The 23798-nt window shown below is 36.7% G+C and overlaps 1 long non-coding RNA gene across 2 annotated transcripts in view; it reads right to left on the reverse strand.

Annotated features, from left to right (window-relative positions):
• LOC109551895 (uncharacterized) overlaps positions 1–23798 on the reverse strand; it is a 592297-nt gene that overhangs the window by 218445 nt on the left and 350054 nt on the right. Inside the window, exons 1-3 of one of the 2 annotated variants that reach the window (XR_002178595.3) lie at positions 7793–7877; positions 6802–6857; positions 6374–6526 (exon numbers count right to left, since the gene is read on the reverse strand). This is a non-coding gene — a long non-coding RNA (uncharacterized lncRNA). Of the gene's footprint in view, positions 1–6373; positions 6527–6801; positions 6858–7792; positions 7878–23798 lie in introns of those variants that run through there. The other variant, XR_002178594.3, reaches the window with a different exon arrangement.

Raw genomic sequence — 23798 nt, forward strand, 5'->3', positions numbered from 1 at the left:
AGTGAAAAACGCCAGACAAAATATAGATACTATGTAATTTTATTCATACAAACTCTAGAAAATGCAAATTACACAATAATAATAGAAAGCAGATCAGTGGTTGCTTTGGGACAACAGGGGTGGGATGGCAGGGACCAAGGAGGAGCAGGAGGAAAAGATTACAAAGAGACTTTTGGGGGTGATGGATATGTTCATTATTTTGACTGTGGTGATGCTTTCATGAGTCTACACATACGTAAAAACGCATCAAACTATAATTTTTAAACATACGGGGTTTACTGTATGTCAGTCAGACCTCAATAAAGTTTTAACAAAAATTAATTACCTGTCATTTTTGGTGAGTATTAGTCTTCTATTTTTACTTCATTAGAAAGAAACCCATGACTTGCTGTGGAACTTGAGCAAGTTACTAACATCACTGGGATTCAATTTCCTCAATTTTAAGAAAGAGTTGACTTCTACAATGATAAAAGATCCCTTCCATCATCTCTCATTTATGATATATAAGCCACATTCAAGAATATGGAAGAAGTCCTAAACTCTGATACTTAAATTTTAATGATAAAGAAATTTTCTTCTGGAATAAGGAAGGGTGGCAGCATTATAATTTGACATATAGACTCTGACTGTGGCTCTTGTACCATCAGCTGCTATGGCTCCTTTTATGGAATTTTCAGTTTGTGAGGCATTTGTGGAAGATTACACCTGAGCCCAGGCTGAGTTGGTCCCAGGATGATAATCAACCAACAGGAGGATTTGAGGTATCTGAATGCCCCTGGGTCACTTGAGATTCTTTTTAGACCTTATACAATTAATATAAATTTGTAGTGTCCATGAGATTGAAATTGATGTAGGCTGAAAAGCCAGAATGCTTTAAAATTCTGTTCCAAAACTTCTTAAATGTTTATAAACAATGCTTTCTGGAATGATAGGAATTGAAAGGAGTGTGAATAATTTTATTAATATTAATCTTTATTTTCCAAACAATAATTGAAAGAACAAACTAATAAATAATGTTAGCACTCACTGAATGCTTATTTGGTTTCAGGCACTGTGCTTTGCATATGTTATATCATTTAATCCTCAAAACTATTCAATATTATGTTTACTTTTTTATAAAAAAACGTGAAGGATGCCATTCCTGAGACAAATGCCCAGTATCACACAGGTAGTAAAGTGCCAAGTATTAACTATTTTCATCACAGTATTTACAGATCATAAATTTAACCTGAGCCATGTGGGGTTTTGATTCTGTTTCATTCCACTTCTAACTTACAGACTGGCCTTCAAAGTCACTTAACACTCTTCATGTTCTGAGGTCTGCACTTTGAAAATGAAGATAATGATTTTCTTACAATCCACACACAGAGGACATAAGAAATAAGACATAATCAGATGGCAAAGAAAACCTATTTGCATTGATAGCAACATCTTCTATAAAAATTAGAAAAATAATTTTCATAGGTTTGGTATTTATCATTTATAGGTGTATCCCAAATGTCAACACAATTAATCTTGCTTTTATTTTTTTAAGATTAAAATAAAATTGACAACATTTCTATCCTTTTAGGAAGTAGAAAACTCACCGCCTTTCCCCACCACCCCACCTTCAGAGAGTTCTCTATTAACTGGTGTTTTCTATTAACTGGTGTTTTCAGAGAGTTATCTATTAACTGGTGTTTTCCTGGACACCCGTAGTTCTCATTTTCTATTCTAGCTGAACTCTGGGTCTCACTGTTATTTCATCCCCAATGATTATTCTTTTTGCTCTGTCTTACACAAAAATAGGGAGGGGCAAAGATTTTCTTTGATTCCAAAATTATGTCAATTTGTATAGATAACACCTCTCTTTTAAGGCAATGGAAGAGGGGAGTTACAGCACAAAACTACACAGAAAACAGTTTAAAACAGAGCATTAGACAATTCTTTTCTTAAGACTCTTTCCATAGCCCTGTTAGCAGAAATTATTCACCAACTTGCTCTCTTCTGCCATATAATCTGAGCACTTTTTCTGTCTAATACCTCTGTCATCTTTCTCTCCCTCATTGAAACCCCCATATTTGTGATAAATTTCCATGATGAACAATTTAGCTAATACTTTCATACATTTCCTTCCAAACTATAATCCTCCATCCTTATCTTCCACACTAACAGGCAGTTTCCTTTTCAAAAACATTTGTCTCCCTAAGAGAAATTCAGATGCCATCCACTGACATACACGTTTTAAAAACCTCATTTCACATTTAATGTGCTAATACCTTGCTAATTTGCAATTACTTGTCTGGTAACCTTAATACAAACCAGAAAGTAAGCATAAATGGTTCACAGGAAGCCAAACTCACCATCTCAGGCAACTTATTTATAAAAATAAAATTGTATAAGAAGTAACAGTAATGATCAAAATGATAAGAAAAACATTAAAAGAGTTTGTCTTACAGATACATGTAAATCAATGAAAGTAGAACACTCCTTCACACCATATACAAAAATAAACTCAAAATGGTTGAAAGACCTAAATATAAGACATGACACCATAAAACTCCTAGAAGAGAACACAGGCAAAACATTCTAGGACATAAATCATAGCAATATTTTCTTAGATCAGTCTCCCAAGGAGAAAGAAATAAAAGCAAAAATAAATAATAAAAGCTTTTGCACAGCAAAAAAAACCATCAACAAAATGAAAAGACAGCCTACAGAATGGGAGAAAATATTTGCAAATGATGTGACCAACAAGGGGTTAATATCCAAAATATACAAACAGCTCATACAACTCAATAACAGAAAGCAAACAGCCCAATCAAAGAATGGGCAAAAGACCTAAATAGACATCTCTCCAAAGAAGACGGCCAAGAGGCACATGAAAAGATTCAACACTGCTAATTATTAGAAGAATGCAAATCAAAACCACAGTGAGGTATTGCCTCACATCTGTCAGAATGGCTATCATCAAAAAGTCTTCTAATAATAAATGCTACAGAGGGTGTGGAGAAAAGGGAACCCTCCTACACTGTTGGTGGGAATTAAAATTGGTGCAGCCACCATGGAGAACAGTATGGAGGTTCCTTAAAAACTTAAAATAGAGTTACCATATGATCCAGCAATACCACTCCTGGGCATTATCCAGAGAAAACCATAATTCAAAAAGATACATGCCCCCCAATGTTCATAGCAGCACTATTCCTAATAGCCAATATATGGAAACAACCCAAGTGCCCATCAACAGACAATGGGTTTAAGATGTGGTAAATATATACAATGGAATACTACTCAGCCATAAAAAAGATGAAATATTGCCATTTGTAGCAACATGGTTAGACCTAGAAAATATCACACCAAGTGAAGTAAGTCAGATAGAGAAAGACAAATATTATATGATATCACTTATATGTGGAATCTAAAAGATAATACAAATGAATCTATATATAAGACAGAAATAGACTCATAGACATAGAAAATGAACTTATGGTTACCAAAGGGGAAAGAGAAGGGGGAGAGGGATAAATTTGGAGTATGAGATTAACAAATACAAAGTACTATACATAAAACAGATAAGCAACAGGATTTACTACCTAGCACAGGGAACAATATTCAATATCTTATAATAACTTATAATGGAAAATAATCTAAAAAAATATTATCTATATATAATTAAATCACTTTACTATATACCTGAAACTAACACAGCATTGTATATCAATTATACTTCAATCAAAAGAAGAGTTTGTCTTAAATGTAAAACAAAACAAAAGAACCCTCAAAAGCCAAAGTTCTCTTAGTAAAAATGCTTCCTTCCATTGTTTAAAAAATGAGCTGTAATTAAGGAGTATAAGAACAGTTCCTGGATATGACATGCTCTCAGATATGATTATAATACATTAATGAACTAATTTTGCATGAGATGGATGAATGATTAGAAAATAGCAATTATGATAAAATAAGGTACACATGAAGATAAGCCAACTCTGCTGCACAAAGTACTGGGAAAGAAAAGAAAGAAAACTGAGACAAAAAGCAAAACCAAAAAATAACCGTTACTGGAATACAAAAGCCTAGAATTTTCTCTTTAACTGATAACTAGGGGCAGTATGAAGCTTTAATTCAAATATTTGAAATTCCCTGCTAATTTTAAATCCAATACCACCAGCTAGATTATGAAATAAATTTTGTAAAGGAAAAAAAATGGTTGAAATATTTACATATTTGACCACAACATTTTAATAAATATAAATAAACAGATGAATTATTAACTTCCTACTTTGTACAGCAAAATCTTCAAGAAGGAGACACCACTGACCTAGGCTTTAAAGGAATAACATTTACTAAATTTAGAGCCATGACACTCCAGGTGGAGGAAGCACAAAAGCCAAGGCGCAAACGAGCCAATTACTTTTTATTCCATCAAGAGGATACTAATATCATCATGGATGAGTAGAATGTAGCTCCTGGAATGAAAAGCTGAGGGGTCACTACTCCAATGAAATGAGTGATAGAATGATTAAGTTAAAATAAGTATTTCTTCGGGATACTGGTAGAGTTGATAAAAAGTCCTGAATTTTTTCTTTTCTCTTTCTCTTTTTTTTTTTTTTGGAGGGGGGTTAGAGGAGGTTGGGGAAGAGAATTCAACACTGACACAAGTTATTAACAAAAATATGTACATTTAACTTAAATTTACAGGTTAGTCTTATGATATGACTAATGCCATTGTCTAATACAAATGTCTGGAACACATTTTTCTCTATGTATTTATATTAGTATTTATTATTTCTTTATTATATGCATGTTATGTTACTTATCAAGTAAACCCAAATACATGGAACATCTAAACTTTGTATGCAAGGAAGTAAATAATATACTCAAGCAATCTAGTGCACATTCCAAGAAAAAATGCATTCACTATGTCCCCCAAATCTCAGGCTATTTTTCCATTCTCCTTCAATTCAAAGATCTTGTCTAACCACAGACTGAGAACCACTCAGAGAAGCTAGGATCACTCCAGGGAATTTTATATTTAGCAACTCACCTGGGTCACTGGTTTCTGTCCATGCCCCATATTTAATATAATATGCTAATCTTTGAATATTGAAGTTTTCCAAATAATCAAGTTTTCTATGAATGACCTAGCCACGAGTACACACATTAGCAATTCATTATGTTTAATTTAGACCTCATCAGTGCCTTACATCAAGTCCTAAAAAGACACAAAACAATATATTCTGAAAAGTATTGGGTTCTACCTTTTGATATTTTTAAGGGTGCATTCCTTTCTTTCATGAATTCAAATGCTGTACTTTCTGGGCTTAACCTCTGTGTCAAGCTGTCAAGATGATAACCATCTGTTTGATTGGTAATTTTTTTTTTTACTATGTTTGACATACTTTTAATGGTTTCTATTGATTTTTTCTTCCTAGCAATTGTATATGGTGATCAAAATATTTAATATGTGACTTTCCTGTTCTGTCTTCAAGTAGACAGTATAAGCTGTGCTCAAAAATATATTTTAAAAAATCCATATAAGACAGTGTTATGAACATTGTACATGAAAAAGGTATAAAGAATTTAGCAAATTGGCTCTTGTTCCCATAATGAAACTTAAAAATAAGATTTAAAGTAGATTATAAAACAATCTTTAAAAACACACACAAACAAAAACAACTGAGCAAAGAATAAGAAAAAACAGAAATTTGATGACCAGCAAAGTTTTCCATAGTGAGCTCAGAAAAATCAAAGACCAGTTTGCCGAAAGAAATAAAACCTGTAAGGCAATTAAATGTCTTCCAGGGCATTAAATGATTGCCCCAACCATCACTCTCCTCTTTCCTCCTCCTTTCTTAGTCTGGAAAGGAACAGTAGTGGAAATTCTGCAGAGATTCTTATACATTGTGAAAATTGCCTAATCAGCTTTGTAAAAGCTATAGAATCTCAATTACCATCATATCTTAATAGGATTTGGAATCCAATTGATCCAAATTTTGTCTAGATGCCATTTGTGTGGCAAAATGAACCAGACTATTTTCTTTCTTTCTGAACTATACATTTAAGTTTTTGTACAAGAAAAATGTATCCTAACACCCCACCCCTGTGCGACACATTCTTTTAAACCCCCAGCACAGTAGCACCAACAAGATTTTTCATGGAGGAAGTACACAGGCTACTCCTGAACAACCAACTATTTTGCAGACTGGCTTTCTCCTCAAATTTGGCTCCTAGATGCTCAGAGCACCCACCTGAGCAGACATATCCTACATCTTCAGATGAGAGAGATAAATGAACTCCATAGAGGACAATATGAATTCTAAGATAGAAGTTGAGGAGGAAAATCAACCCCCTTACTCTTTTTTACAGGACTAGAAAAAGTTGTGTGTGTGCTTACCTGATGGCAGTGAGCTTGCTCTCTGTGCCAGTGACATTAATCCTGAAGCTAATGTGAACAGCGCCTGACTTCAGAATAGCAGCTCCTTCTGCTATTATCTGGCAACACTACCCTTTCAGAGTCTTCTGGCTTTGTGCTGTGGACATTTGCTTCCTGAAAAGATAGTTGATTTGACAGTTTAACTTTGTGAAGGTTGGGTGAATCTAATGATATTTTTCCCCATATAAGTTGCATGCATGTGAAATTGAACTTAGACATGATTAAGAGGAGTCTTTTCTGCCCATTTAGCCTTTGCATCATTTACCAGATGCAGATATCTTAGGAAGATAGAATCTAAAATTTTAAGTTATTTTGGATGCTTAAGTAAGTCCTGGGTGAACATGAAGGTTGGATGAGTCAACTAGAATTTTAGACTTGGCTAGACTTACTTTGGAACTAGGACTTGCAGCTGGCAACTGGGCAGTGATTCAGGAGGTAGCTGATGCTAAAAGAAAAAAAAGAATGTATTAGACTTATATGGTTATAAGCAGCTCCTAACCTCTTTAAAAATACGCCTAATTTCCCTTGTGGTAGTTTCTTTTTCCATCCAAATAGTTTCTGGATGTTAATTTTAATCTGATTTCATCTGGACACCAATGTGGGGAGAATAAAGGGCAAGGCAGGTGAGTAGCAGAGGGAATTTTATCTGAGCTCCAATCATTCACTGGTGCCTCTGGTTGTAAACACCAGAAAAATGAAAGCAACAGAAATAGCTAAAAGCAAATTTAAGAAGAGAAGCTGGAATGCTCAAGTCCAAAAGTAGTTACTAGAGGAAGGAGAAGCTCAGAAATTAATGTGTAATTAATGTGTCATGAAAAGAAGTTGGTAGAAGAAGAAGCGGAGGAGACAGGAGGGAACATGGAGGAAGAAAGGGAGAGAAGGGGAAAAGGTATGAACTTCAATTACTTGAGTAGAGCTAGGTCCTCAGCTTAAGCTCAGTTTTGCTGTCATAAGATGACTCCAACATCTCAATAACTCATAACATTTCTTTCTCTCATATACTACATGTCTCTCATAGGTCAACCGCCGTAACCACAGAACCAGCCCCAAACTGGCCCTATCTTGTTTCTAACAAGATACTGAGCTGTTTTTCAGAGACAACAGAACAAAACCCAAAGCATGTGCAGAGGAGAAGATCTTGACCTCAAAAAACACCCAGAACCACAGTTTCTCCCCCCATGGAACCAAAGGCTCGGACGTGACTGGAACCTGAACGCTGGAACACTTTCAGAAGCGGAGGGTCCAGACTGAAGCCCCTTTACCGTACCTTACTGCAAATGGCCAAGTTCCAAAGTCCCGCCAGTTCTTCTGCATACCAACCCTCCTCCCCTAACTCATAAAAGTTTGACTGAACCCCAGTTTGACAAAATTGAACTGTACCTCCTGTCTCCTTGCTGGTTGTCCTCACAATAAAGTTTTTTCTTTTCTCAAAAGCCGGTGCCAGAGTATTTGCTTCTACGTGTGTCAGGCAACAAGCCCTTTGCTTGGTAATGAGACAGGAAGGGAAGGGGCAGGACCCAACCACCAGATAAATGAAGAAGGGGCACAGCTGTTAGGATGCGATAAAAACTGGCTGGAACCAGCTGAAACCAATATGGCTTCGAGAACAGTCTGGTCATTGATTTTACCTCATTATACCTTCAATGTAATACTAAAAATCACTCCCCCTTACCCACCCCCCCCACCGACAGTTCCGAGACAGACCATAAAAGGCCAAAAAGGTGGGTGGTGGCCCAATTCCTGGAAAATCCCCACCTTTCCCCAAAATAGCAAGGATATTCCTCCCACTTGTTAGCATGTGAAATCACTCAGCTCATAAAAACTGACAATCCCCTGCCCTGAGGCCACTTTCACTTTCTGAGACAGTCTGCATTCTGCCTATGGAGTGCGTATCTCTGGAAATAAACTTGCTTTTGCTTTTCTTTGGCTCGCTCTTGAATTCTTTTCTGCACAAAACCAAGAAGCTTCACTTGTGGTCTGTCCTAAGGGTTCCTGTGGGTCCCAGGACATGACATTTTCCTCTCCTGCCACAGTAACACTGCTGCTGGGCGGCTCATTGTCTTCACTTAGGATGTGGGCCGGTAGACTGCGAGGCCTTAATGGAGGTTTCAGAGGGAAAACAGCATACCAAAATCACAAGACAGAAGCTCAGAGGGACACACTTCATCTCTGCTCACACTTCATTTGTCAAAGCAAGTCAAATGGCCAAGCCTGAAGTCAGTAGGGTGGGAATGTATATTTTGAAAATATATAATCATCAAATAATATGTAATAACTAAAAATATTCATGAGGAAAGATGCCATTTCTACCTTCTTGGGAGTAGTGGTCAGGGCATTTCGTAGAATGCCCTTCAGTTTAGGTTTTTCTGATGATTTTCCTCATAATTAGAGGGGTTATGGGTTTTGGGGGAGGAAGACCACAGAGGAAAAGTGCCATGCTCAGCACAGGATATCAACAGTAGGTACTATCAATATGACTCATCACTGTTGGTATCAACCTTGAGGGAGAGCTTGTCAGATTGCTCCACTGTAAAGTTATTTGTTTTTCTTCTTTTCCGTACTTCATTCTTTAGAAGGAAGTCATTATGCACAGCCCACACTAAAGGAGTGGGGAGTTTTGTTCTACCTTTTGAGAGCATTTCACTCTTTTTACAGGTGAGGGATCTGAGCTTTTCAGAGTTTAAGCCCAAGTTAACATAGTTAATTAAGTGTCATCAAGGCTGAAACTCACATCTGTCTGACTTACCGAAACTATTCAGTGCTACACATAAAGAAGCAAAAAAATAGGGAAATGATTAGAAAAACAGAAGGATATGTTTATGAGTTTGTTTTATTGAAGCATGTTGAGAGCCATGGCCCCTTGATAATAGAGACATTCAGATAATGATTCCTTAACTTGCTACTCGCTAGCATTGGGACAGGAGAGTTATGCTCCCTGACGTTTATAACTCTATCCAACTACTGTCGTAATGTGACCTATTAATCTGTCTTTCTGCAAATACACCCTGACTCCATTCTAATCATTAAGCCACTTTTCAAAAGCGAAACCAAGTTCTCACAGTGCTGTGGGGAGAGTAGAGGATGAAAATGATTTTATCTGTCTTATGGCTCCTAAGCAGTGTGGTTTTTTTTTGTTTTGTTTTGTTTTTGTTTTTCTCTTGATGATAGTTATAACTCCAGATCTGACTAATAAAGAGAAGGCATGTTTCTGTCACAGAAATAGCTTTTGTACAAGTGGGAAACTGTCACTAAGGCTGAGAAGCAGAGCAACAGGATGGTCTACATCTGGTGGGTGAAAATTGTGTGAGGTTTTTCCTTCTTACTATGGTGATATAATTCAATGTTGACATTTTAAAGTATGTGTCAGGTCTCATTTCTTTTAAAGTGTCATTGACAATGCAATTCAAAGACAGAAACGACCATGTAACAGTATTTTGTGTTTTCTGAACTAGGATCAAATCTCTCTTCTGACAAAAAATTAAGTTACAGAGAATGTATAAAGATGAAACAGAGTTTGTGGACATTCTATATACTTCACATGAAGATGGATTTCTCTATCCATTTTTATAAACTGAATAGAGACCACGTGACATCTGAGTCACATGTGCATACCATACATTTAATTGTAATCATATGCTACTCCTGAACGTGATTTGTTTAAATATTCTTAGGTGCAGCGGTTTCTAAGTTGACTGAACTCTTGGCTGGCAACCAGGAAGTCAAGTTATTCACCTCTATTTCTCATACTATAGAGACATTTATATTTTCAGAAATAATTTTCTCCCTCAATTGCTGAGATTACCTTGACTTTCTGAGGCTGTTATGTAAATCCTACACAAGGATTGAGATTTTAGGGCAAAAACTGTTTTGTTTACCATTGTGTCCCAGCACTTAGTACATTCTAGAACACTGTATACACTTAATCAATGTTTGTTAAGTGAATATTGAACAAATATTTTCCAGAGAGAAGCATTGCATAAACTTAAGATAGTCATAAAATACACAACTACTTCTAAAATGAAAGGCCATGTTTAAAGTCTAAGATCATTAATTTCCTTCAGCTCAGAATAAAGTTTATTTTTATGACACCAAGTATAATAAAGTCTGTATCACATAACTCGTGTGATGGCACATTTTCTTCCAAATATCCTAATCAAAGACAAAGCCCCAAAGATGGATATTAATGGCTAACTTCTATGCTATGCCTTCAGGAAGTCACTAAAAATTTTAACCATTAGGCAGCTATTCATATGAACAGAATCTAATTTTCCTTTTGATAAGCCAATTAAATTATATTTTCTTTATACTAACTAACAAAATTGATTGAAAATTAATACTTAATGCTGATGAGAGTATGTTGAGAGAGTTACTCTCCTCGATGGCTTCTGTGAGAGTATTTTGATACAATTTTTCTGGAATATAGTTTGGGAATATATACAAAGAGGCTTTAAAGAGTTCATAGACTTTTTTAAACAAAGGAGTTCTACCTCTAGATGTTTATGTAAAATAAATTGTCAGAGATTTTGTCAGAGATCAATATTTGAGGATATAAGGATGTTTGTTACATAATAATACTGATCATGAGCAAGTGTCATTTAATTTCATTGTGCTCTAATTTGGGGGGCAATGCTTATTTTTTAATTCAGTGCTAATTTCTTATCACAGTTACACATGATCATAATTTAGAGAGTCAAATTGTTGTACAAGCCTTATTACAGTAAAAAAGCAGAACTCTGACTACCTCTTTCCAATTTCTGTTGCCTAGAGGTAGCCACTTTTAGCTCTTTTAACTGATTCTTAGCATATTTGCCTCCATACTTCCACCAATCTAAAAACAAACAAACAAGCAAACAAGCTTAATTTTTCAATTTTACGCATTACATACTGACTTCCTACTATGGAAAATTACAATTTAGCTTTCTTTCACTGCCTCTATCCCCAGCTTACACATACAACCTCACTCTTTCCCTTTTTTCTCAACAGAGTTTCATCATAATTTTGTATTATCACTACAGCGTGTATAGTATTAAGACTATATAAACACAAGACCTTGCTCAGTCATATTGGGTACTGTTATTACTTTTCCTTAACAAGTTTGGGTTTCCTTGTTTCTTTTTTTTAATTTTTAGGTAATGCTATTGTTGTCCATTCTTAGCTTCCTATGTATTTGTAGTTCTTTTATTTACTTCCCCAGTTATGCAAATCTTCTTTCAGTACATGCATGTACGTTAAGCATCAATGTCATCCTCCTAAAAAAAGTCTCTCATGAGCCTTTCACTTTCCACATCTGGATGTCTGAAGCTTAGCTCTTGTTTGCGGGTCTCCTTTCACCATCATCTTGGGGATTTTCTTTCTACTTCTTGTATGGAATTTCCTTTTTCCTGGATTCCATGTCTTTCTCTCTTAGTTTTCTTTGTTTTGGCGGAACACAGATTCCTGAGGAACTGCATATAAGAGGTAAATCTTTTTCTTACCTTTTTGCAGTCTGAAAATTTTAAAATTTTACTCTGATACTTAAGTAATGGTAGGCTGGGAATAGAATTATAGACAAGAAAACATGTACCCTCAGAATTGTGAAGCCTTTGATCTATTGCCTTCTAGCTTCTATAGTTGTTAATAAGAGGCTCAATAACAAAGGCTAACATTTTCTCAGCACTGACTATGTTCCAGTCACACTTCTGTATGTATTTATGTTTATTATCTCATGTAATACAACAAACCTATAAGGTAGGTGCTACTTTAACTTCCTTTTTTACAGATATGGAAGCTGAGACACAGGGTTGCAATGACTTTCCCAGAGTTATAGGGCTAGTGAGTATAGAGTCTGGGATTTGAATTCAGCTGAGCTGGATGGCAAATTCATGCTCTTAACCTCCATGCCTTATTGACAAATTGATTAGTGATATTTTCAATGAATCATGAACTTTCAATCTGAATACTTTTCTTATTATTTTATATTTTGATTTCAGTATCCTGAAATTTCACAATGCTGTGTCTTGTGGTAGGCTTTTCTCATTCATAATCATGAAGGCACAGTGAGACATTTCAGTCTGGAAATGCTGTGCTTCAGTTCTGGAGAAGGTTCTTGAATTATTTCTGTGTTAATTTCCTCCCTTCTCTTTTCTCTGTTCTCTGCTTCTAAATTTCATGGACTGCCCCACTAATTTTCCTATTCTCTGCCTGTATTATCTTCCATAGCTTTACCTTTCTGTTTCACTTTCTATAAGCTTTCCTCAACTTTATCCTCAAGAATTTCTATTGAATTTTTAATTTCTGCTATTGTATTTTAACATCCAAGAGCTCTTCTTTGTGTCCTCTGAATGTATCTCTTTAAAACATTCTGGGTTTTTTTCCCATAGGTTTATTATCTCACGACTATCTCTCACACATTCATATTCACATCAATCAGAGTATTTTGCATTTTTTAAAAAGTTCTATCCAAGTTGCCATTTTTATTTTCACTTGTAATCTCGTTCAGATTTGATGGAGAAATCAAAAGTTTTACAAGCAAAAGCTAAGAGAATTCAGCACCACCAAACCAGCTCTACAACAAATGCTAAAGGAACTTCTCTAGGTGGGAAATACAAGCGAAGACAAGGACCTTCAAAAACAAACCCAAAACAGTTAAGAAAATGATAAAAGGAACATATATATCAATAATTACCTTAAATGTCAATGGATTAATTGCTCCAACCAAAACACACAGGCTCGCTGAATGGATACAAAAACAAGACCCATATATATGCTGTCTACAAGAGATCCACTTCAGACCTAGGGACACATACAGACTGAAAGTGAGGGGATGAAAAAACATATTCCATGCAAATGGAAATCACAAGACAGCTGGAGTATCAATACTCATATCAGATAAAATAGACTTTAAAATAAAGAATGTTACAAGAGACAAGGAAAGACACTACATAATGATCAAGGGATCAATCCAAGAAGAAGACATAACAGTTATAGATATATATGCACCCAACATAGGAGCACAATACATAAGGCAAATGCTAACAGCTATAAAAGAGGAAATCAACAGTAACACAATAATAGTGGGGACTTTAACACCTCACTTACACGAATGGGCAGATCATCCAGACAGAAAATCAATAAGGAAACACAAGCTTTAAATGACACAATAGACCAGATAGATTTAACTGATATTTATAGGACATTCCATCTGAAAACAGCAGATTACACTTTCTTCACAAGTGCACACAGAACATTCTCCAGGATACAGCACATCTTAGGTCACAAATCAGGCCTCAGTAAATTTAAGAAAATTGAAACCATATCAAGCATCTTTTCTGACCACAACGCTATAAGATTAGAAATCAATTACAGGGAAAAAAACGTAAAAAACACAAACACATGGAGGCTAAACACTACATTACTAAATAACCAACAGATCACTGAAGAAATCAAAGAGGAAATCAAAAAACACCTAGGGTCAAATGACAACAAAAACACGATGATCCAAAATCTATAGGAAGCAGCAAAAGTAGTTCTGAGAGGGAAGTTTATAGCAATACAATCCTACCTCAAGAAACAAGAAAAATCTCAAATAAACAATCTAAACTTACACCTAAATGAACTAAAGCAAGAAGAACAAACGAAACCCAAAGTTAGTAGAAGCAAAGAAATCCTAAAGATCAGAGCAGAAATAAATGAAATAGAAACAATAGCAAAGATCAATAAAACTAATATCTGGTTCTTTGAGAAGATAAACAAAATTGATCAACTTTTAGCCAGACTCATCAAGAAAAAGAGGGAGAAGACTCAAATCAATAAAATTAGAAATGAAAACGGAGAAGTTACAATGGACACTGCAGAAATACAAAGTATACAAAGAGACTACTACAAGCAACTCTATGCCAATAAAATGGACAACCTGGAAGAAATGGACAAATTCTTAAAAAGGTATAACCTTCCAAGACTGAACCAGGAAGAAATAGAAAATATGAACAGACCAATTACAGGTAATGAAATTGAAACTGTGATTAAAAATCTTCCAACAAACAAAAGCCCAGGACCAGATGGCTTCACAGGTGATTTTTATCAAACATTTAGAGAAGAGCTAACACCCATCCTTCTCAAACTCTTCCAAGAAATTGCAGAGGGAGGAATACTCTCAAATTCATTCTATGAGACCACCATCACCCTGATATCAAAACCAGACAGAGATACTACAAAAAAAGAAAATTACAGACCAATGTCACTGATGAAAATAGATGCAAAAATCCTGAACAAAATACTAGCAAACAGAATCCAACCACACATTAAAAGGATCATACACCATGACCAAGTGGGATTTATCCCAGGGATGCAAGGATTCCTCAATATACACAAATCAATGTGATACACCATATTAACAAATAGAAGAATAAAAACCACATGATCATCTCAATAGATGCAGAAAAAGCTTTTGACAAAATTCAACACCCATTTATGATAAAAACTCTCCAGAAAGTGGGCATAGAGGAAACCTACCTTAACACTATAAAGACCATATATAACAAACCCACAGCAAACATCATTCTCAATGGTGAAAAACTGAAAGCATTTCCTCTAAGATCAGGAACAAGACAAGGATGTCCTCTCTCACCACTATTATTCAACGTAGTTTTGGAAGTCCTAGCCATGGCAATCAGAGAAGAAAAAGAAATAAAATGAATCTAAATTGGAAAGAAGAAGTAAAACTGTCACTGTTCACAGATGACATGATACTATACATAGAGAATCCTAACCATGCCACCAGAAAACTATAGCACTAATCAATGAATTTGGTAAAGTTGCAGGATACAAAATTAATGCACAGAATTGTCTTGTATTCCTGTACACTAACAACGAAAGATCAGAAGGAGAAATTAAGGAAACAATTCCATTCACCATTGCAACAAAAAGAATAAAATACCTAGGAATAAACCTACCTAGGAAGGTAAAAGACCTGTACTCAGAAAACTATAAGACACTGATGAAAGAAATCAAAGATGACACAAACAGATGGAGAGATATACCATGTTCTTGGATTGGAAGAATTAATATTGTGAAAGTGACTATAATACCCAAAGCAATCTACAGATTCATTGCAATTCCTATCAAATTGCCAATGGCATTTTTCACAGAATTAGAACAAAAAAGTTTACAATTTGTATGGAAACACAAAAGACCCCAAATAGCCAAAGCAATACTGAGAAAGAAAAACAGAGCTGGAGGAATCAGGATCCCTGACTTCAGAGTATACTACAAAGCTACAGTAATCAAGACAATACGGTACTGGCACAAAAACAGAAATAATAGATCAATGGAAAAGGATAGAAAGCCCAGAGATAAATCCACGCACCTATGGTCAACTAATCTATGACAAAGTAGGCAAGGATATACAATGGAGAAAAGACAATATCTTCAATAAGTGGTGCTGGGAAAACTGGACAGCTACATGTAAAAGAATGGCATGAGAACACTCCCTAACACCATACACAAAAATGAACTCAAAATGGATTAAAGACCTAAATGTAAGACGGGACACTATAAAACTCTTAGAGGAAAACATAGGAAGAACACTCTTTGACATAAGTCACAGCAAGATCTTTTCTGACCCACCTCTTAGAGTAATGAAAATAAAAACAAAAATAATCAAATGGGACCTAATGAAACTTAAATGCTTTTGCACAGCAAAGGAAACTGTAAAAAAGACAGCCCTCAGAATGGGAGAACATATTTGGAAATGAATCAATAGACAAAGGATTAATCTCCAAAATATAGAAACAGCTCATGCAGCTCAATATTAAAAAAAAAAAACCCAATCAAAAAATGGGCAGAAGACCTAAATAGACATTTCTCCAAAGAAGACATACAGATGGCCAAGAGGCACATGAAAAGCTGCTTGACATCACTAATTACCAGAGAAATGCAAATCAAAACTACAATGAGGTATCACCTCACATCAGTTAGAATGGGCATCATCAGAAAATCTATAAACAACAAATGCTGAAGAGGGTGCAGAGAAAAGGGAACCCTCTTGCACTGTTGGTGGGAATGTAAACTGATAGAGCCACTATGGAGAACAGTATAGAGGTTCCTTAAAAAACTAAAAATAAAATAACCATATGACCCAGCAATCCCACTACTGGGCATATACCCAGAGAAAACCATAATGCAAAAAGACACATGCACCCCAGTGTTCATTGCAGCACTGTTTACAATAGCTAGGTCATGGAAGCAACTTAAATGCCCATCAACAGATGAATGGATAAAGAAAATGTGGTACATATATACAATGTAATATTACTCAGCCATAAAAAGGAACGAAATTGGGTCATTTGTAGAGATGTGGATGGACCTAGAGACTGTCATACGGAGTGAAGTAAGTCACAAAAATAAAACAAATATCATATACAAATGCATATATGTGGAATCTAAAAATGTGGTACAGATGAACCAATTTGTAAGGCAGAAAGAGAAACACAGATGTAGAGAACAAACGTATGGACACCAAGGGGGGAAATCGGAGCTGGGGAGCGTGGTGGTGGTGGGATGAGTTGGGAGATTGGGATTGACATATATACACTAATATGTATAAAATTGATAACTAATAAGAACTTGTTGTATAAAATATAAATAAATAAAATTCAAAAAATAAAAAACAATAAAAATCAATACCAGCTTCTTCTCAGACCCTTACACAGCTTCTTATGAAGCTGACCTCATCTTGTGCTATCCCTGATTAATATTAAACATCAATAGCTGAAGGAATGGAGAGAGACTTTCACATCCATCCATTACTGCCAGTGTTCCCACACTGTATTTTCACTGGGAGAAGATCAGGCACCTTTTCAAACATTAAGGCCTGGGCTTTCTTGGAGTCTTACTCTCTTGTATATTTAAACAGGAACAGAAAGCCCAGAGATAAACCCATGCACATATGGTCACCTTATCTTTGATAAAGGAGGCAGGAATGTACAGTGGAGAAAGGACAGCCTCTTCAATAAGTGGTGCTGGGAAAACTGGACAGGTACATGTAAAAGTATGAGATTAGATCACTCCCTAACACCATACACAAAAATAAGCTCAAAATGGATTAAAGACCTAAATGTAAGGCCAGAAACTATCGAACTCTTAGAGGAAAACATAGGCAGAACACTCTATGACATAAATCACAGCAAGATCCTTTTTGACCCACCTCCTAGAGAAATGGAAATAAAAACAAAAATAAACAAATGGGACCTAATGAAACTTCAAAGCTTTTGCACAGCAAAGGAAACCATAAACAAGACCAAAAGACAACCCTCAGAATGGGAGAAATATTTGCAAATGAAGCAACTGTCAAAGGATTAATCTCCAAAATTTATAAGCAGCTCATGCAGCTCAATAACAAAAAAACAAACGACCCAATTCAAAAATGGGCAGAAGAGCTAAATAGACATTTCTCCAAAGGAGATATACAGATTGCCAACAAACACATGAAAGAATGCTCAACATCATTAATCATTAGAGAAATGCAAATCAAAACTACAATGAGGTATTACCTCACACCAGTCAGAATGGTCATCATCTAAAAATCTAGAAACAATAAATGCTGGAGAGGGTGTGGAGAAAAGGGAACACTCTTGCACTGCTGGTGGGAATGTGAATTGGTACAGCCACTATGCAAAACAGTATGGAGGTTCCTTAGAAAACTACAAATAGAACTACCATATGACCCAGCAATCCCACTACTGGGCACATACCCTGAGAAAACCATAATTCAAAGAGTCATGTACCAAAATGTTCATTGCAGCTCTATTTACAATAGCCCGGAGATGGAAACAACCTAAGTGTCCATCATCTGATGAATGGATAAAGAAGATGTGGCACATATATACAACGGAATATTACTCAGCCATAAAAAGAAATGAAATTGAGCTATTTGTAATGAGGTGGATAGACCTAGAGTCTGTCATACAGAGTGAAGTAAGTCAGAAAGAGAAAGACAAATACCGTATGCTAAAACATATATACGGAATTTAAGAAAAAAAAATGTCATGAAGAACCTAGGGGTAAGACAAGAATAAAGACACAGACCTACTAGAGAATGGACTTGAGGATATGGGGAGGGGGAAGGGTAAGTTGTGACAAAGCGAGAGAGAGGCATGGACATATACACACTACCAAACGTAAGGTAGATAGCTAGTGGGAAGAAGCCGCATAGCACAGAGGGATCAGCTCGGTGCTTTGTGACCCGCCTGGAGGGGTGGGATAGGGAGGGTGGGAGGGAGGGAGACGCAAGAGGGAAGAGATATGTGAACATATGTATATGTATAACTGATTCACTTTGTTATAAAGCAGAAACTAACACACCATTGTAAAGCAATTATACTCCAATAAAGATGAAAAAAAAAAAACTTGCATAGATACTTTCAGTTTGCACAGAGATGAACTTTTCAGAAAATTCCCTTTATACATCAAAACATCGTCTAATATAATATAGCTTTGTATATTAGTTCAAAGAACACAATTCTTTTAAAATAAGGTAGTTTTAAAGCTAAATAAAAATATGCAGTAAATACATGCAGAAAGATAAAACTACAATGTTAATAGGTATTTTCCTTTGAACTAGAGCACTATATCTAAGATTTTTTTAAATGTCTTTTTTTATTCTTTTGAATTTTCCAAGTCCATCATCTCAAATTTACATCTAATCAGAACTCTTGAATATCTTCCCTTCCTACCACACAAACCAGATATGTGCACCCTGCCTGGCTTCCACAAATTGTTAGTGATCTCTCCATTTTCCTTTTGCTCAGGCCCAAAACCTAGGAGTCATCCTTCCCTCCTTTCTTTAGAGCAAAGTACATCCTGAATTTGACCACTTCTGATAAGCTCTACTGCCATCTTCCAAAATCTTACCTAGATTTACTTCAATAGTCACTTAATTGCCTTCCCTGTTTCCATTCTTGTGCATTGCCTCCATCCCCAAGTCAATTCTCCACTCTGCAGCTAGAATAGTTCTATTAGTACACGATTCAGACCATGTTGTTCTGCATTTCTTCTCTGATGGCTTCCTCAAGTCTTTCCCTGGGCTGTATGAGATCTGGTCCTGACCTACCTCTCCAGCTTTTTACCGTTCCCCTCTTACAACATTCCTCAGGCCACAGTGGCCTACTTGTTCATCTTTGAAATGACCATGCTTGTTCCCACCTCAAGGCTTTTGCATTTGTTAGTCCCTCTGCCTGGCACACACTTGCCCAGGTCTCTGCAGAGTCTACTTCCTCAGTTTGTCCCTGTCTCTGCTCAATGTCATATCCTTAGAGAGGTTCTCCTGACTCTAACCAAAGTATTGCTCCTTCACCTCTCTGTTCTTGTCTGTTTCCTCCCCCTGCTTTATTTTCCTTCATAGCACTATCACTATCTCATGTCTATTGAATGTACACTCATTTATAACCTGCCTTCCCCTCTAAGACGTTAGCTGCACTGAGGACAGGGACAATGTTGTTCAGTGCTCCATTACCAAGCTTACAGCAGTCCCTGCTCCAGATATATTTTCTTTCAAGTTATAAAGTAGTACTTTATAATTAGAAATAAAATACATACTTTTGCCTAAGCATGAGCCCAAACCCCAATTATAGTCTGAGAACATTCTGCAAGGTACAGCTTTGACAAAGGAAAAGAATGAGCTGTCAGGAGAATTGAGAGGTTAAATGAAGAAAGTGGAAGTTGAGCTGAGCCTGACCTGAACTAAGGCATTACAGAGGCTAAGGAGAAGAAGAGAAATAATGGGAGAAGGAAAATAAGACTGCAGTTAAAAATAGAAAGGTCACTGAAGGCCAGCTTCCACTTCCAAGCGACTGAGTGCCAGAGAGGACCAAATTCTATAACAGGCTGTGGAGAGGGGTTTGGCACCTGGCACCGGGATGCCAAGGTTATTATTCTGTAACAGAGCTCTGTGGACCCTTTAATGATGACAGCAGGCACTCTGTTAAAAGGTTAGCTGTAGAGGGCACCTGAGATAGAAAGTGAACGGCAATGTGCCTGGCACGATATGGCTTAAATCTAGTAACTGCACCTGCAAAAGACTGAAATGTTTGTTATGTGACTATAAACAGAATAGGCATCCGAGACAGTGCCCCAACTGTTTTCAATGATCAGGTTTACCAGAATCCAGAATGAAATTAACTCTAAAATATCCACAAAAAGAAAATATTCCAAGAGAGAACTGGTAAGGGGAGGAGAAGTCAGTTCACCACACCTATGCAAATAATGTTGTGAGGGGAAAACAAGAAGAAATCTGAAATGGACTCAGACTCTTTCTTTCTCTCTTTCTCCCTTCCTTCCTTCCTTCCTTCCTATTGTATCTATATGTGGTGATGGACATTAACTATACTTATTGTGGCAATAATTTCAGAACATGTGTAAGTCAAACCTTTATGGTATACACCTGAAACTCATACAATGATATGTCAATTATAAAAAGAGAAGAAATAGTGCATAGATTCTCTCTCTCTCTCTGATATGGTATTACATAGATGAACATATCTATGTGGAACCAATTTAAGATCTGTTGATAACCATCCGGCAGCACTGTGAATTCAAGGGCAGAATACCTAGAACAGATTAGATCACAGGTTGGATGAGTGATCTTATTTGAGTCATTTCACTCCTCTAAGCTTCATTTTTCTCATGAGTAAAATAAGAGAATTTAACTAGACCATTCCTAAAGTCCATTACAATTCTTGCAATCCCTATCATTATAACCACTGGCATTTATTTGAGCTAAATGAAGTAAATCATAAGCTCCTAAGGACTGACTCACTTTATTATTCTGCATGTACTTAATCAAATATCATTTATCCATCATCCATCTATCCTTCATTCAGTGAACATTTATTGAGTAACTATGATATGCCAAACACCACTCTAGGAGTTTCAACAAGGTCCTGGCCCTTAAAGAATTCTACCAAAGGGTTTGACACTGTAGTTCTTTAAGGTTAATTTGTTTTGGGACTTAGGTAAGACTCCTTTAGTCAACAGAGCGAGATTGGTTAATTTGCCAAGATGCGGATTTCTATATGTACGTATTTGTATCTGTGTTCTCTTGTGAACACAGATATTGGAATTTTATCTGCAAAGTTTGTATACATACCCACACAAAGTATGTATATACATGTATACATACCCATGATTTTCCAAGCTACTGAAGTCTGCCAACTGTACCGACAGTGATAAACATAGTGATTATAGCTCAGTCCCACCAATTGCTTCACAGGATTCTAGCCCCTTTAGGTTCCACACTTGTGCAATACTACTGCTTATGTAAGCAACTTCAAGAATCACTGTGTCCACATTGAGGTGAGCCTGCTGGGTGGTTCCCACAGAGGAGAGCCTCCTCTCAGGGAGTTAGGCTGTGCATTAGCCCCTCTTAAGAGTCTGTTCATTTCGGACACTGATGCCCATTTATTAAAGAATGAATTCATTTTTCATTCCCTCCTGCTCTTGAGGATGGTCTCCACCACTTGAGGCTTTTTTAACAGTCATCTCTGGAAATTCATCTTCTCGTTCTTCTAGTTTACCACATATCCGAAGCATTCACTCAGTCAGTTTTACCAGGACTTTATGTTTCACTCTGAAGCTTTAGTTATCAGAAAAATAACAGACTCTTAAGCAAACAAACAAGACTATTTTGGAATTTCTGTCTCCTTTTTTAAGGAATGAAGAAAGATAACCCAAAAGACCTGTGTTCTTTAACACAAACACCACCTACTAAATCAAAAACTCACACTTATTAAAGAGCCAGATGGTTGTTTCCTCCTGCTCTGTTCCACCTAGTAACCCAGAAATATGTGATTTTAAAGAGAAACCTAAACTTTTAAGCAAAAAAAAATCATGATTTTTTACTTAAAAAATAAAAATATACAAACACTGAATAATAGATGAATTATTCTAGCATAAGTAATATTTTTCTTATTATTTTGTGACAGGTGCTTAAAATAGCATTCACCAATGGCAGACGTAGAAATGCACTGCTCAGCTCTGCCTTCAAGGAAGGACTTGCTGTCAGATGCAGGGAATGTGATCAGCAGGCTGCCTCCATCCATTCGTGCTTTAGGATCTGTGTTGGCTGCAGAGAGTCAGGGTGGTACTCTTCTCAGGGCTGTCCCCATCCAACGACTCTACAAGGCAGGGGTGTAAGTGAAGGATCATTTTGGCCCAAGGTGGGACATTCTGATGGGCTTAGATCCCTCAGGAATAAGGGTTGGGGTAGTGCTATCAGGTATACTGTAGACAAGACTAGATTTGGTACCAAATTTGAGGAGACCCTGGATAGTTGAGTGGAGGAGGGAGGACATGAGTACCAGTTGTTGGAATCTACTTTAGCTATGGTAGCTACAGCTTGTCCTGCTAACGTCCCTTTTCTAAGTTTCTCTCAGGAAAGGAGGTCCATCAGAATCCCAGAGGATGTGCTGCCAAAACATGTGGAGAAGGAGATCCAGGAGGGACAAGGGATGGACTGTGGTAGACACAGAAATGAGCTGCCCAGTTCCTTCTTCCAGGAGTGAATATCTGCCCGGCTGCAGGAAGCAGCTAATAGCAGACAGTCTCAAATCACTGGCTTCTTCAGAGTTTGCCTCAACTGCAGACAGCCAGGGTCTCACTCTTCCTGGGGTAACTGGTAGCCCATGACTGAGCAAGATGGGGGAATATCTCAGCACAATCTAGAATCCCTCTGATGGTCAATATTTGCTCTGGAGCTCCACAGGGTTGGCAGAGACCTTGCCACACTTGCATCATGATCTGAAATCTCTCAATCTTGCCCAATCTTGCTTCCTCCCCCTTCCCTTTCTTTCAAAGACCTTTTGCTTGTCTAAGGACATGCTTCCAGGGAACACAACCAGTGGCATTCACCCCTTCTCCCACTTACATGTAACAGGGCCTCTTACTTTGCCTCCTCACCTCTTATGTTAGTGGGACAAGGAATGGGAGTGGTGGCCAGCAGCACAGAGATCTGATGATCAGAGTCTGAGGTAGTGGGAAAGGGCAGGAATAAAATTATTTCAGTGCTTTTTCACTTTTCTTCTCAGTCCTGAAATACAGGTAACATCATTAATGGCATGGGAAACATAGATGGTTTGGTGTACAGTACACCTTGCTGCTTAGGGTAATAGACAAATCTTTAAGAAATGGATCTATTTTTAAATGTTCTGAGGAGGTTAGTTAAAGGTATTTTATAATAACTCCTTTAGTAAACAAAATAATGCCATTTTAATCGATTTTATAAACACAGGTTTTCATATGTTAGAATTATATAAATTATATTTTAAAAAACTAAAATAAAGCAGCTATTCTGATTGATACTACCTCAAGGTTTGGGATGGGGAAGGTAAGAAAACTTCTCCTACTGTTATCCAAA

The sequence above is a fragment of the Tursiops truncatus genome, chromosome 4, assembly GCF_011762595.2.
Source record: "Tursiops truncatus isolate mTurTru1 chromosome 4, mTurTru1.mat.Y, whole genome shotgun sequence".
Lineage (NCBI taxonomy): Eukaryota > Metazoa > Chordata > Mammalia > Artiodactyla > Delphinidae > Tursiops > Tursiops truncatus.